This window comes from Plecotus auritus (genome assembly GCF_963455305.1).
Source record: "Plecotus auritus genome assembly, chromosome: 1".
Taxonomy (NCBI): domain Eukaryota; kingdom Metazoa; phylum Chordata; class Mammalia; order Chiroptera; family Vespertilionidae; genus Plecotus; species Plecotus auritus.
In genome coordinates, this window is record NC_137770.1 from 111,656,383 (window position 1) to 111,668,670 (window position 12,288).

General features: G+C 42.0%; 1 pseudogene across 1 annotated transcript; it reads left to right on the forward strand.

Annotated features, from left to right (window-relative positions):
* The first annotated feature begins 1,151 nt into the window (after positions 1-1,151).
* On the forward strand, positions 1,152-1,599 carry LOC308240773 (small ribosomal subunit protein uS11-like; annotated as a pseudogene). The gene has a single exon. The product of its transcript is annotated as a small ribosomal subunit protein uS11-like (transcript).
* The last annotated feature ends 10,689 nt before the right edge of the window (positions 1,600-12,288 follow it).

Genomic DNA, 12,288 nt, shown 5'->3' on the forward strand with positions numbered 1-12,288 from the left:
CCACACTGACCCAGCACTGACTGCTACAGGAGCTGAGATCAGACACTGCTCTTCTCTCCTGGCCTCTGTCTGGGCCTGATCGCAGCCCCCTCGGCAGTCAGTGCTAGGGTTCAGCATGGCCATGGAGACCCAGCATGCCTGACTTCCGGTGTTTGGTTGAACCTTAGGTCGTTTTGGACATTACAAATCCTGGCTCTTTATATATATAGATAAGAACAACAATAAACCTACTTTTCTCCCATCCTGTATATTGGTATACTACTGCATATTTTTTCTCAGTTCCATATTCAGTGAAATGACTTGATATCTTGAAATCAACCATAGTAAGAGTATTTTCAACTTGGAAACTACAGGGCTTGATTTGACTTATTGTTTTGTTGATTGTTTAGAGACTTAAGAAAATGATAGGGAAAAAAACTGTCACATTGTCAAAAGCACAGAAAATTGAGTAAATACTTTTTCAGTTTTCAAAAACTATTATTCAATTGAGCAAATAAATCACTCATATCATTGATGAACTGAATGAGTGGGACTCCAACATACATCTTTATTGTTTCACTTTCATGTTATCTGTTAACTGAAAGAAAATGCAACCAGCCTTCATAATGGAACCATATTTGTTCATTAGTTTTAGCATTAGGTTGCCCACAGAGACAAGAATTTAACAAAAATCAATAATGCCATTCTGTCCAAATTAATTCGCTATATGCAATTTACAATTAAAATCATGAGTATAGCCATAGCTGGTTTGACTCAATGAATCGAGTGTCAGCCTATGGACTGAAGGGTCCTGGTTAAATTCCAGTCAAGGGCTCAGTCCCCAGTGGGGGTGTGCAGGAGGCAGTAGATGAATGATTCTCTCTCATTGATGTTTCTATCTCTCTCTTCCTCTCCCTTCCTCTCTGAAATCAATAAAAATATAAATGAATGAATGAACGAATGAACAAACAAATAAATAGATAAAATCATAAGTGGGAGGCCTGGGCGAGGACAATCTGGTGGCATGCTTGGCAAGGGGGTCCAGCAAGGTGGGGGGCGGGGGGCTGGAAGCCCAGCCAGAAGAACGTGGCCAGCCGACCCCAAACACAGGTTCTCGCCTCATCTGGGGAGATGGCGGTCTTGCTTCAGAGAGGAGCTGGTGAAGTGGGGAAATGGCATCTCGCAAGGGGGAAGAAAAGAAGTTAAGAACAGGTCATCAGCCTTGGACCTCAGGTGGCTGAAGGAGAAAATGTATTTGGTGTCTGCCACATCTTTGCATCCTTCAATGACACTTTTGTCCACGTCACTGATTTTTCTGGCCAGGAAACCATCTGCCCTGTGCCTGGCGGGATGAAGGGAAAGGCTGACCTAGACAAGTCCTTTCCATACGCTGCCATGTTGGCTGCTCAGGGTGCGGCCCAGAGGTGCAAGGAGCTGGGCATCACTGCTCTTCACATCAAACTCTGGGCCACAGGAGGAAATAGGACCAAGACCCCTGGTCCAGGGGCCCAGTCAGCTCTAAGAGCCCTTGCCCACTTGGGAATGAAGATGGGACGAATTGAGGTTGTCACCTTCTTCCCTTCCAACAGCACCTGCATGAAGGGGGGTCACTGTGTATGAACAGGACTCCTCAAATTACTGTTTTCTGTTAGTAAATTGCCTTTGTGTCAGGTAAAAAATAAAATCATAAGTATTGCTGAAGTTGTATATATTATTATTGTTGTTATTTGTAAATTATGTGCTACATACCCTTTATATCAGTAAAGTTTATAATGAAATCTTTGCATATACATTTTTTTCCTCAGAGAGCTGATTACTAGACATTTACCAGCACTCCCTGATCACACCAGTGCTGTGCTGTGAAATGGGATTGGATCTAATACTGACCCATTAGCCATCAATGGGCTCTGTCTTCTCTCTCTCTGAGATTAAGAGACTACTATTCTATAGAAAATATGAATAATTATGGTCACAAATGTGGCTGCATTTTCTGGTGTTGAGAGACACCGAACTTCCTGGCTACTGTATCCTAAATCACCTTTTTCCATTACCTTCTCCGATGCCGTTCAAATTAATGTTCCTATAGCTCAAATGGAATTAACATGATGACGGTATCCCCAGCACTTCTGCCAGAAGCAGGGAAGGACAGTGCTGTGACCCCAGGGCTGGTAGACTTACCCGCTCATCATAAACCAGGCTGGAAACATGGTCATGCCTATTTAAACAACTCAGTTTGCTACATTTCTGAATACAAGCCCCACATCACCATTCCCTTCATTAACCTTTTCCCCCCTTCATAGTGTTCATCCTTTTCTGTTTACTTTATTGTCTATTTTCTCCTCACTAAAACGTAAGCTCTATAAGGGTAGTAACATTTACTCTCTTTACTGCCAGGCAATCTCCAGTGCCTAGAAAGTGCCTGGTACTCAACAAATAGGCACTTAGTAATCATTGTCCCTGTAGAAAGTAAAACTTGAAGTTCATGAACTCTAGTGTCCCACTCCTCACTGAGCATACCCTCTGCTGGTGCATGAATGCCTATATTTTTTTGCATCAGAACACAGCACACACACTGATGAGAGTGAGAACCAACTTGCTGGGAACTACTCAGCGATGCTTGGCTAGCCCTTGCAAGCCTATGTTGGGGCCACGGGAAAAGGTGCTGAGCTGGGCAGGTTCAAAGGCATCATACTCTGCAGGAAGATTCTCGCTGCAGAGAGCAGTTTGATTGCAAAACTCTTTATAAAATGGTTTTTGAAGAAAGGATACTGGGATTTTAGAACTCAACCATTGTCCTTTGGGCACTATGTATCAAAACCAAGGCTCTTCCCTATTTGTTTTCCTGTGTGTGGTTTCAAGTCAGCAGATCCATTTCATCATTGCCATTCAAGAAAGTGCCATTGGTCAGAAGAGCAATCATCTCTTTTTTCTTGCTATTGAGCACATACCCTGCTAGTGTGCAAATGCCAAATAATATTGACCATATTTATTTCTACACTTGGAATCCAACAACTAGACATAATTATAGTGAGCAGTTTTTGAAAATATGTGGGGGCCAAATAATTAAATTTTATATATAAAAATTCTGAAGAAAAGAAAGATGTTGAATTTCTAAATTTATTTATAGCAGATTAAAGGAGAAATCGACATGTTATTACAGTAGCTAAAAACAGCCCATGGGATTTATTAGGCAGTCATAAAGCCCTTGAACTTAAGCCAAAGCAATTGTACATAAGCCACCCCTGTTCATCTGCCTTCAGGACCTAGGATTTATTTCCTTCAAGCTGAAGAATATTACAATGACACTTTTAATAGCAAACAGATGAGCAGTTGAATCCTACTCAAACTGAACTATTACTAGTAACTACTAGAATCTTTTAAACAGTGAATTACATCACAATAACAATAGCCCTTCTAGAAATTTGCCGATTTGTTTTAGATTTTAGAGGCCATATGCAAAACTAAGCAAGAAAATTATCCTTAGGGAGACCCGCCACCACCATAAGGTCTTTCTAGGAGTCTCTCCCCAGCATTCTGTTTGTCTCCCTGTTTCAGCACTTCACATGGGAACAAAAGTGCCTACACCTTCCCCATTCCCCACCAGGAAGTAGGTGCTCTCTGCCTCTCCAGGTGACAGATAGCAAATGTGATCTCTGAATATAAACTAACAAAAATTGCATTTTGATATTACCCTCCTAAGGCCACACCGGGGTGTTTTAAAGGTACCTGCTCCAGAGTGACTAAGAAACCCAAGGAAAGCTCTTTGATAGTAGAATTCTTCACACTTGGTTGAGCTGTAAGAGATCGGGGACTCTAGCTCCACCCAAAGCTGGGCAGTGTTGAATAACAGAGCAGCTCTGTTCTGATCAAGGCTGGAAGGCTTGACTGAGGGGCAGAGAGGGCTGGAGAAGTTAAAGAGGACACTGGCTTTTCAATTTTCTGCTGGAATTCATTTAAAACAGTCTAACCAGCCCCCCACCCAAAAAAGCATTTCCTATTCCAGTAGCTCCTTGGAATAGACCAAATGGAGATGAAGCTGTCCCTTCTAAATACTAGATCAGCCATTACTGTGTGGGAAGTAGACAACTAGACAGCCTTGTGTTCAAGGACTGTAAATTTTCCCAAACACATTCTCAGAGCAATTTCCAAGTTCAATAGTTTTGCAGCTCCCCCTTTTTAAATGCATGCATTGTGGCAAATTGTAGTAGTCTGCTTTACATAATTCTTGATCAATAGACTGAACAAAAGATCAGTCGTTTTGGCCTGCAGGCTTCTAAGACATGGATTGTTAGCAAGTGCATGGCACAAAGTTGGTTCAGCCTCAACTAACAGCAGCCATTTTTCAGCTGAATATAGATAAGGCAGCAGAGGGCAGATGGACCCAGACACTGCCCATGCAGTGGTCACCCAGCTTCTGAGCAGCCTGCAACAGAAAGGTGAAGCCTATGTCTATTGATGTTCACAGCCAACTCTGCCTCTGGACTTGTTCTTTGCTGAAATATATGTTCTAAGAAAGAAAGAGAGAGAGAGATTCTAAAGTATATTCTTGAAATCTAAAGAAAATATGAATTTATTTCCATCTTACCAACTTCTTTTTCCTTAAGCAAAATAACCAGAACTTTCCACTTGCACTGCATATTCATTCCTTGCTCTGCCTTTTCTTTTAACACTCAGATTAAAAGTGGACCCAGGGCAAACAAAGGTGATTTCATGCTGGAGGCTCAGATGGCTATTGGTTAGAACTGACTCTAACAGCTGTCAAGGAAAGAAGACAGGCCACTCACAGCCTCCTGGGGTAGGCCAGGAGGCAAAGCAACTACTGAAGCCAAAGTTGACAGCTCACTTAAACTATCTGGATTAGCCACAAATTAAACATTTTGGTGGATAGAGAAAACCTCCTTAACAAAATATGTAAGTAGGATAAAATGTTTTAATAAACTATTTGGTTGAACAGACCAATTTCTTCTTTTTTATTAAAAAAATTTTAATAACAGTTGACAGTCAATATTATATCAGTTTTAGGTGTATAGCATAGTTGTTACACATTTGTATAACTTACGTTAGTCTAGTACTCACGACACTATACATAGTTATTACAATACTAGAGGCCTGGTGCACAAAATTTGTGCACGGAGGGGGGTTCCTCAGCCCGGCCTGCACCGTCTCCAATCTGGGACCCCTTGGGGGATGTCCGACTGCCGGTTTAGGCCCGATCCCACATGGATCAGGCCTAAACCGGCAGTTGGACATCCCTCTCACAATCCAGGACAACTGGCTCCTAACCACTCACCTGCCTGATCGCCCCTAACTGCCTCTGCCTGCCAGCCTGATTGTCCCTACCTTGCCCCCCTGCTGGTCTGATCGCCCCTAACCTCTCTGCCTGCCTGCCTGATCACCCCTAACTGCCCTCCCCTGCCAGCCTGATCTCGCCCTCAACTGCCTTTCCCTGCAGGCCTGATCTCGTCCCCAACTGCCCTCCCCTGCTGGCCTGATCACCCCTAACTGCCTCTGCCTTGGCCCCCACCACCATGGCTTTGTCTGGAAGGAAGTTGGACATCTGGAAGATGGCCGGTCGACCTGGTCTAATTAGCATATTACCGTTTTATTAGTATAGATAGATTATATAGGATAGGATTGCTTAAATGGGGGTTGGGGGAGCCTTTTTCAGCAGGAGGAGATGCGCTTGGCAGACAAAAATACATAATTCCTATATCTGGACTGATAGTCAGCCATATGCACTATACTGCCAAACCGGTCATTGAAAAATTGAATCACTTTCTTACACCTTACACCAAACAGCTGTTGCCCTTAAAACCCCTCCTCAGCCCCCACCTTAGGTTCTGCCTTTGCAGTTCATCCAGATAGGTTCTGATTGGTTGGTTTCTATGCCAGTCAGCATCAAAAGCTCCACCTCCTAGGCAGCCATTGGCTCCTCACAATTCACCCAGATTTGGTTCTGATTGGTCGATTCTATGCCAGTCAGCATCTCCAGGCCTATCTCCGGGCCTGATCATAGAGGCAGGGCTGATCAGCAGCTGACCCAGGCTGCTGGTGAGCAGGCTGAACTACTGACCTCTGGGAGAGAGAGAGAGGCTTGGCTACTGGCAAGGCTAGGAGAGAGAAGTAGGGTCTGATCACCCTGCTTCTCTCTCCAGACCTTGCCAGCTGCAGGTGGCCCTGCTGATCAGCCCTACCTCTCTCTCTCTCTCCGAGAGGGCAGTAGTTCAGACCACTCACCTGCTGCGCATGCAGCCTGGCATTCGGTCAAGACTTTGGTCGTTTTGGATGTTACGACCTTGGCTCTTTATATATATAGATTATTGACTATATTCCCTATGTTGTATTTTACATCCCCTTGACTATTTTGTAACTGCCAATTTTGTACTTTTTAATCCCTTCACCTTTTTCACCCAGCCCCCTAATCCTGCTAGCAACTGTCAATCTGATTTCTATATCTATGAGTTTGCTTCTCTTTCGTTTGTTCATTTATTTTGTTTTTTTAAATTTCACATATAAGTGAAATCATATGGTATTCATCTTTCTCCATCTAACTTATTTCACTTAGCATAAAACCCTCTAGATCAGGGGTGGGCAAACTTTTTGACTCGAGGGCCACAATGGGTTCTTAAACTGGACCGGAGGGCCGGAACAAAAGCATGGATGGAGTGTTTGTGTGAACTAATATAAATTCAAAGTAAAGGAGCAGAGGGGAGAGCAAGAGAACCCTCCGCTCTTTCGGCTCCATGGGCCGGATAGAACAGCCGAACGGGCTGGATCCGGCCCGCAGGCCGTAGTTTGCCCACGGCTGCTCTAGATCCATCCATGTTGTCACAAATGGCAAGATTTCACTCTTTCTTTTTGGCTGAGTAACATCCCAATGTATATTGCACCCGTTCTTTATCCATTTTTTTAAGCGATGGACACTTAGGTTGTTTCCATATCTTGGCTATATTGTAAATAATGCTGTCATGAACACAGGGATGCAGACGTCTTTTTTATTTAGTATTTTGGTTTTCTTTGGATAAATACCCAGAAGTGGAATTACTAGGTCCTTCTTTGTCTCTTGTTATAAAGTCTATTTTGTCTGATATAAGCATTACTGCTCAGCTTTTTCTTTATTTCCACTTTCATGAAACATCTTTTTCTATCCTTTTACTTTCAGTCTCTGTGTGTCTTTCAATATGAAGTAAATCTCTTACAGACAGCATATGTAAGGGTCTTGTCTTCTTATCCAATCAGTTTCTTTTGCTTAGAGCATTTAATCCATTTACATTTAAAGTGATTATTGATAGGTATGTGGTTATTGCAATTTTATTAGTTATATGTTTTATCTTTTTTCTTCTTCTTAAAGAAGTCCCTTTAACATTTATTGTGATGCTGGTGGGAGAGAGTAAGGTGAAGAGTTCATGTGTACAGTTGGCTTTCCACAGTTGGTGATCCGGTGGCACCAGTTCTGGCTTACACAAGGCCGGCCTCAGGGTCTATACTTGCACTGCAGGTAGGATTCCCATCGTTCACAAGAAATCAGTGGAGCCCTGAAGCTCTTTATGCCTTCCTTTGATTATAAATGATAGTGTTGGTTGGCAGAGTAATCTTTGCTGTAAGTCCTTGCTTTTCATCACTTTAAATATTTCTTGCCAATCCCTTCTGGCCTGCAAAGTTTTTGTTGAAAAATCAGCTGACAGTCTTTTTTAAAAAATTCTTTATTGTTGAAAGTTATGGGAACCCCTTTCACGTCCCGCGTGGTTCAGGGTTCCTGTTCAGGGTTCGGGTTCTGGAGAAGGCCGCACACAAATGAAAAGAGACTTGGAAAAGTATTAATTTGGAAATACTGGGGGCCAGGCGGGAGCCCAACTCTAGTGGAAGGACTACCCCTTGCTCTGGCCTTGCAATCCCTTTTATTGAGACTATGGGATACGCCCATAACCTTTAGGCAGGAAATTCCAATAACAGAAATTTACATGAAACAAACAGAGGCGAAGGCTGCTTCAGCTAACAATGTTTCAACTAAACAGTGAGTGATCAAAACAATTAAGGTTGTTGACCAGCCTTCCCAGTTTCCTGGCCACATCTTTCTATTAGTGGTAGAATGATTGGTTTCCGGCATCTCCCCCATTTCTTTCCTTAAAAAAAAATCTTGTATCTGCAGACCAGAAATAAACACATAAGAAAAAAAATGTTTGAGTCCCAATTTCAATGTTCAACAGTTCTGAGTTCCAGTTTCAATGTCCAACAGTTCTTTATGTGTATACGTCAGCAATGATATCTGGATGGTGGCAATGCAGGTCCGACCCTCTCTGGTTTGGTCCTAGGCAACCTGCAGCGACGCACAGCTGCTGACTGCAGCGTCTTCCATCTCTAGACTGTTTCTCCTCTTTGTCTTCATGGCTGGAGGATTACTGTCAATTCCTCTCTGTTGCAGGAATCCTCATGGTCTTGGAGTTGTTTTCTGAAAATATACAAACATATTCTCGACCAAAAGTTAATAAAGGAATCTTTTCTATAAATTTTACTTGGGATCCTTTTTATTTTTTGCCCAGACGATTTTCCTTTTGGCCTATTTGATACCATATGTTTTTCATTGGTGTCTTGCTGTTAGCATTACAAATGAAAATGAAAATTTTTTAAAGTAAAAATTTTCTAAATGTAATTTACTTACAGAATATTTTTCCTTACATGCCATTTTTCCACTATACTATCCCCCCTTTTTTTGATTAATGGAGGCTTTTGGAAAATTTTTTTTTATTAATTTTGGTTAATACTTTAGGAACAGCCTCTTGTACAATTAAATTTTCTGTCAAATTTAATACTTTAACAACAATTTTAGTTTACTCTGTAAAAATTAATGGAAAGGATTATATGCATCCTTGAGAAAGCCCTGAGCACTCCTAGATTTAGGTTAGATTTAGATATAGGGCAGTCACCATTAGCCACTTCTCTGTTGCTTGGGTCTCAATATGAGCTGGGCCAAGTCTCTTGTTTGTAGCTGGATCTCAACCTGAGCTGGGCTCTATTACCTGGGTCCCGATCTGAGCTGGGCGTGGGAAGCGCGAAGCAGCCATGGGGGCAGGAGATGTCCCTCAGAAGGGGCTAGGGTGCAAGCCCCTGCAAGGTTGGACGGGTGAGGGTCTGTGCCTCACCTCTGTTGATCCCCAAGTTCTCTCCTGATGGTCCCTCTGCGACTGTGCCTGTCTTAGGTTGTTCCTTCCTTGAGGAATCTTACCCATCTCTGGCTAACCAGCCATCCTCCGGGGCCAAGCAGGGTGATGTGAGGTTCAGTTCTGTCTCCTTGGTAGCCTATGCCCCCGTGGCCTCCACACCCAGCACTTGCCTTGGGATCCCCTCACCTACTGGCGGGGTCCCAGCACTGATCACATATCTTGGGGAACCCAGGTTTCTTCTCCAGAGAGGGCCCAGCTCACGCCATTGGGCCTGAGACAGATCCATGGTACCAGCCATCAAGAGGCTTCAACCTCAGCATGAACAGAAAGCTCAGGCAACAGCTATGGGCAATTGGATTGTGAGGAGAGGGTCCCTCTTAGTAAATAAGGCAAGAAAGGCCAATAAAGGATGATCAAGTGCCTTCCCAGTGAGGCTTTAATTCCTTTCTGGAAGGGATTAAATCCTTTCATGTCCTTTTTTAAATTGCTGCCTAACATGCAAAGAATTAGTTTGTAAGTTTGTTTGGGATAATTGTTCAATATGCTGTTGTAAAATATTAAAAATTATAATGACATTGTAGAATAATATCATGTAAGGATATTCTTTGCTCTAGGTCATGGCAATTCAATTTCAAACTGGCTGGCAATTTCTTTTTGTATAGACAAGGTCTTAGCTACATTTTTTGCACCTCTCCCAGGAGCAAGTAGTGATAGTCCCCTACTTTAAAGGCCAAAACCTTTATAACATCTAAAAGTAAAATATATTTATTAATTTATATTTGATAAAGCTTTCCATGCGATTTCAAGTATCAATCGGTTAAATTTCAAAAATATTTCCTTTAAGAAGAGAGAATAAATTTCTTGTATTACTCCGGGCCCTTGGAGCTTTCCAAGAATCATCTCTGTTAAAGCCTTGAAATTTTAACATGGAAAAAGTGATCAAATATATATATGCCCATATATGATTTAAAGATTACAATACTTTTTATAATTATTTTAAGATACCAATTAGATTTTAAACTAGTTTTTGCATAGAAAAATTTTGGTTGGGATCACAGAATTAATCCTCTTTTTTAATTAGACCAATAAGCAATTTATTTTTAATTCCTAATTGTTTTCAGAGAAAACACATTTTTTTTTCTCAAAAATAAGTTCTTATACTTTAGACATTTAATTACCACAACTATGTAATTTCTCCCAATTTAATTTGCACTTTGTACTTTTAAAGCTGGCAAGTCAAACATTTAGCAGTTCCTAGATTAATAACAACATCCTGCTTACTTTGGGGCAAGTTTCAGCAACAGATCTGGCCGAATTTCTTTTCATCCTTAAAAGATAGACAGATCTTAAATTTTTTCTTTTTTTTTTCGCTTTCCGAAGTAATAACTAGCACCCAATTTGGCCAAGATTTGCATTTCCCTGCAAATTCTTTTATAATTTTTAAATGAAACCTTAAGTAATCTCATTGCGGGAGAGCGGATACCCCTGCCCTCTGCTGCCACCTTTAAATTTCTCCATACCAGAGGCGGTTTCATTTCTTATTACAGATTTTAAATTCCAAATAGCAATTAAGATTTTAATTTGAATAAGAAACCACATTATTTTATAACCTAATTCTTCCCCATTAGCCTGGCTGAAAAAGACGTTCCCACCCTACTTACAGTTCGCGACTCTGCAGTTAGTCCGTGGGCTTTGTGTGCGGTGAACCCCCTCACCTTTTTCTCGGTGAATTTTTTCCTTTCCTTCGCTCTCAGGCGAAAAATATCATCTCCTCCAGAAGTCCCGAGTTCAGGCGCCAGATGTGGGAACCCCTTTCACGTCCCGCGTGGTTCAGGGTTCGGGTTCTGGAGAAGGCCACACACAAATGAAAAGAGACTTGGAAAAGTATTAATTTGGAAATATTGGGGGCCAGGCGGGAGCCCAACTCTAGTGGAAGGACTACCCCTTGCTCTGGCCTTGCAATCCCTTTTATTGAGACTATGGGATACGCCCATAACCTTTAGGCAGGAAATTCCAATAACAGAAATTTACATGAAACAAACAGAGGTGAAGGCTGCTTCAGCTAACAATGTTTCAACTAAACAGTGAGTGATCAAAACAATTAAGGTTGTTGACCAGCCTTCCCAGTTTCCTGGCCACATCTTTCTATTAGTGGTAGAATGATTGGTTTCCGGCAGAAAGTATTACATATGTCCCCTTTTCCCCCCATTGTCGTCTCCTAGCCTTTCCCCACCCCCGCCCCCCAGTCCCGGCCTACACACCCCACCATTGTCTGTGTCCATTGGTTATACTTACATGCATACAAGTTCTGTGGTTGATCTTATACCCCCCAACCACCCGCCCACCCTCCCCTGCCTTCCCTCTGCGGTTTGATGGTCTGTTTGATGATTCCATGTCTCTGGATATATTTTTGTTAATCAGCTTATGTTGTTCATTATATTCCACAAATGAGTGAGATAATTTGATATTATCTTTCTCTGACTGGCTTATATTGCTCAGCATAATGCTCTCCAGGTCCATCCATGCTTTTACAAATGGTAAGAGTTCTTTCTTTTTCACAGCAGCGTAGTATTCCCTTGGGTAGATGTACCACAGTTTTCTAATCTGCTCATCTGCTGATGGGCACTTACGCTGTTTCCAAATCTTAGCTATGGTGAATTGTGCTGCTCTGAACATAGGGGTGCATATATCCTTTCTGACTGGTGTTTCTGATTTCTTGGGATATATTCCTAGAAGTGGAATTACTGGGTCAAATGGGAGTTCCAGTTTTAGTATTTTGAGGAAACTCCATACTATTTTCCACAGAGGTGGCACCTGTCTGCATTCCCACCAGCAGTGCACGAGGGTTCCCTTTTCTCCAGATCCTTGCCACCACTTGTCATTTGTTGATTTTTTTTTTTATAATAGCCATTCTGACTGCTGTAAGGTGGTACCTCGTTGTTTTTATTTGCATCTCTTGGATAATTAGTGACTTTGAGCATGTTTTCATATGCCTTTTGGCCTTCTATATGTCCACTTTGGAGAAGTGTCTATGTAGGTCACTTGTCCATTTTTGGATTGGATTGTTTATCTTCCTTTTGTTAAGTTGTATGAGTTCCCTATATATTTTGGAGATTAAACTCTTATCAGATGTAACATTGGGCTTTCT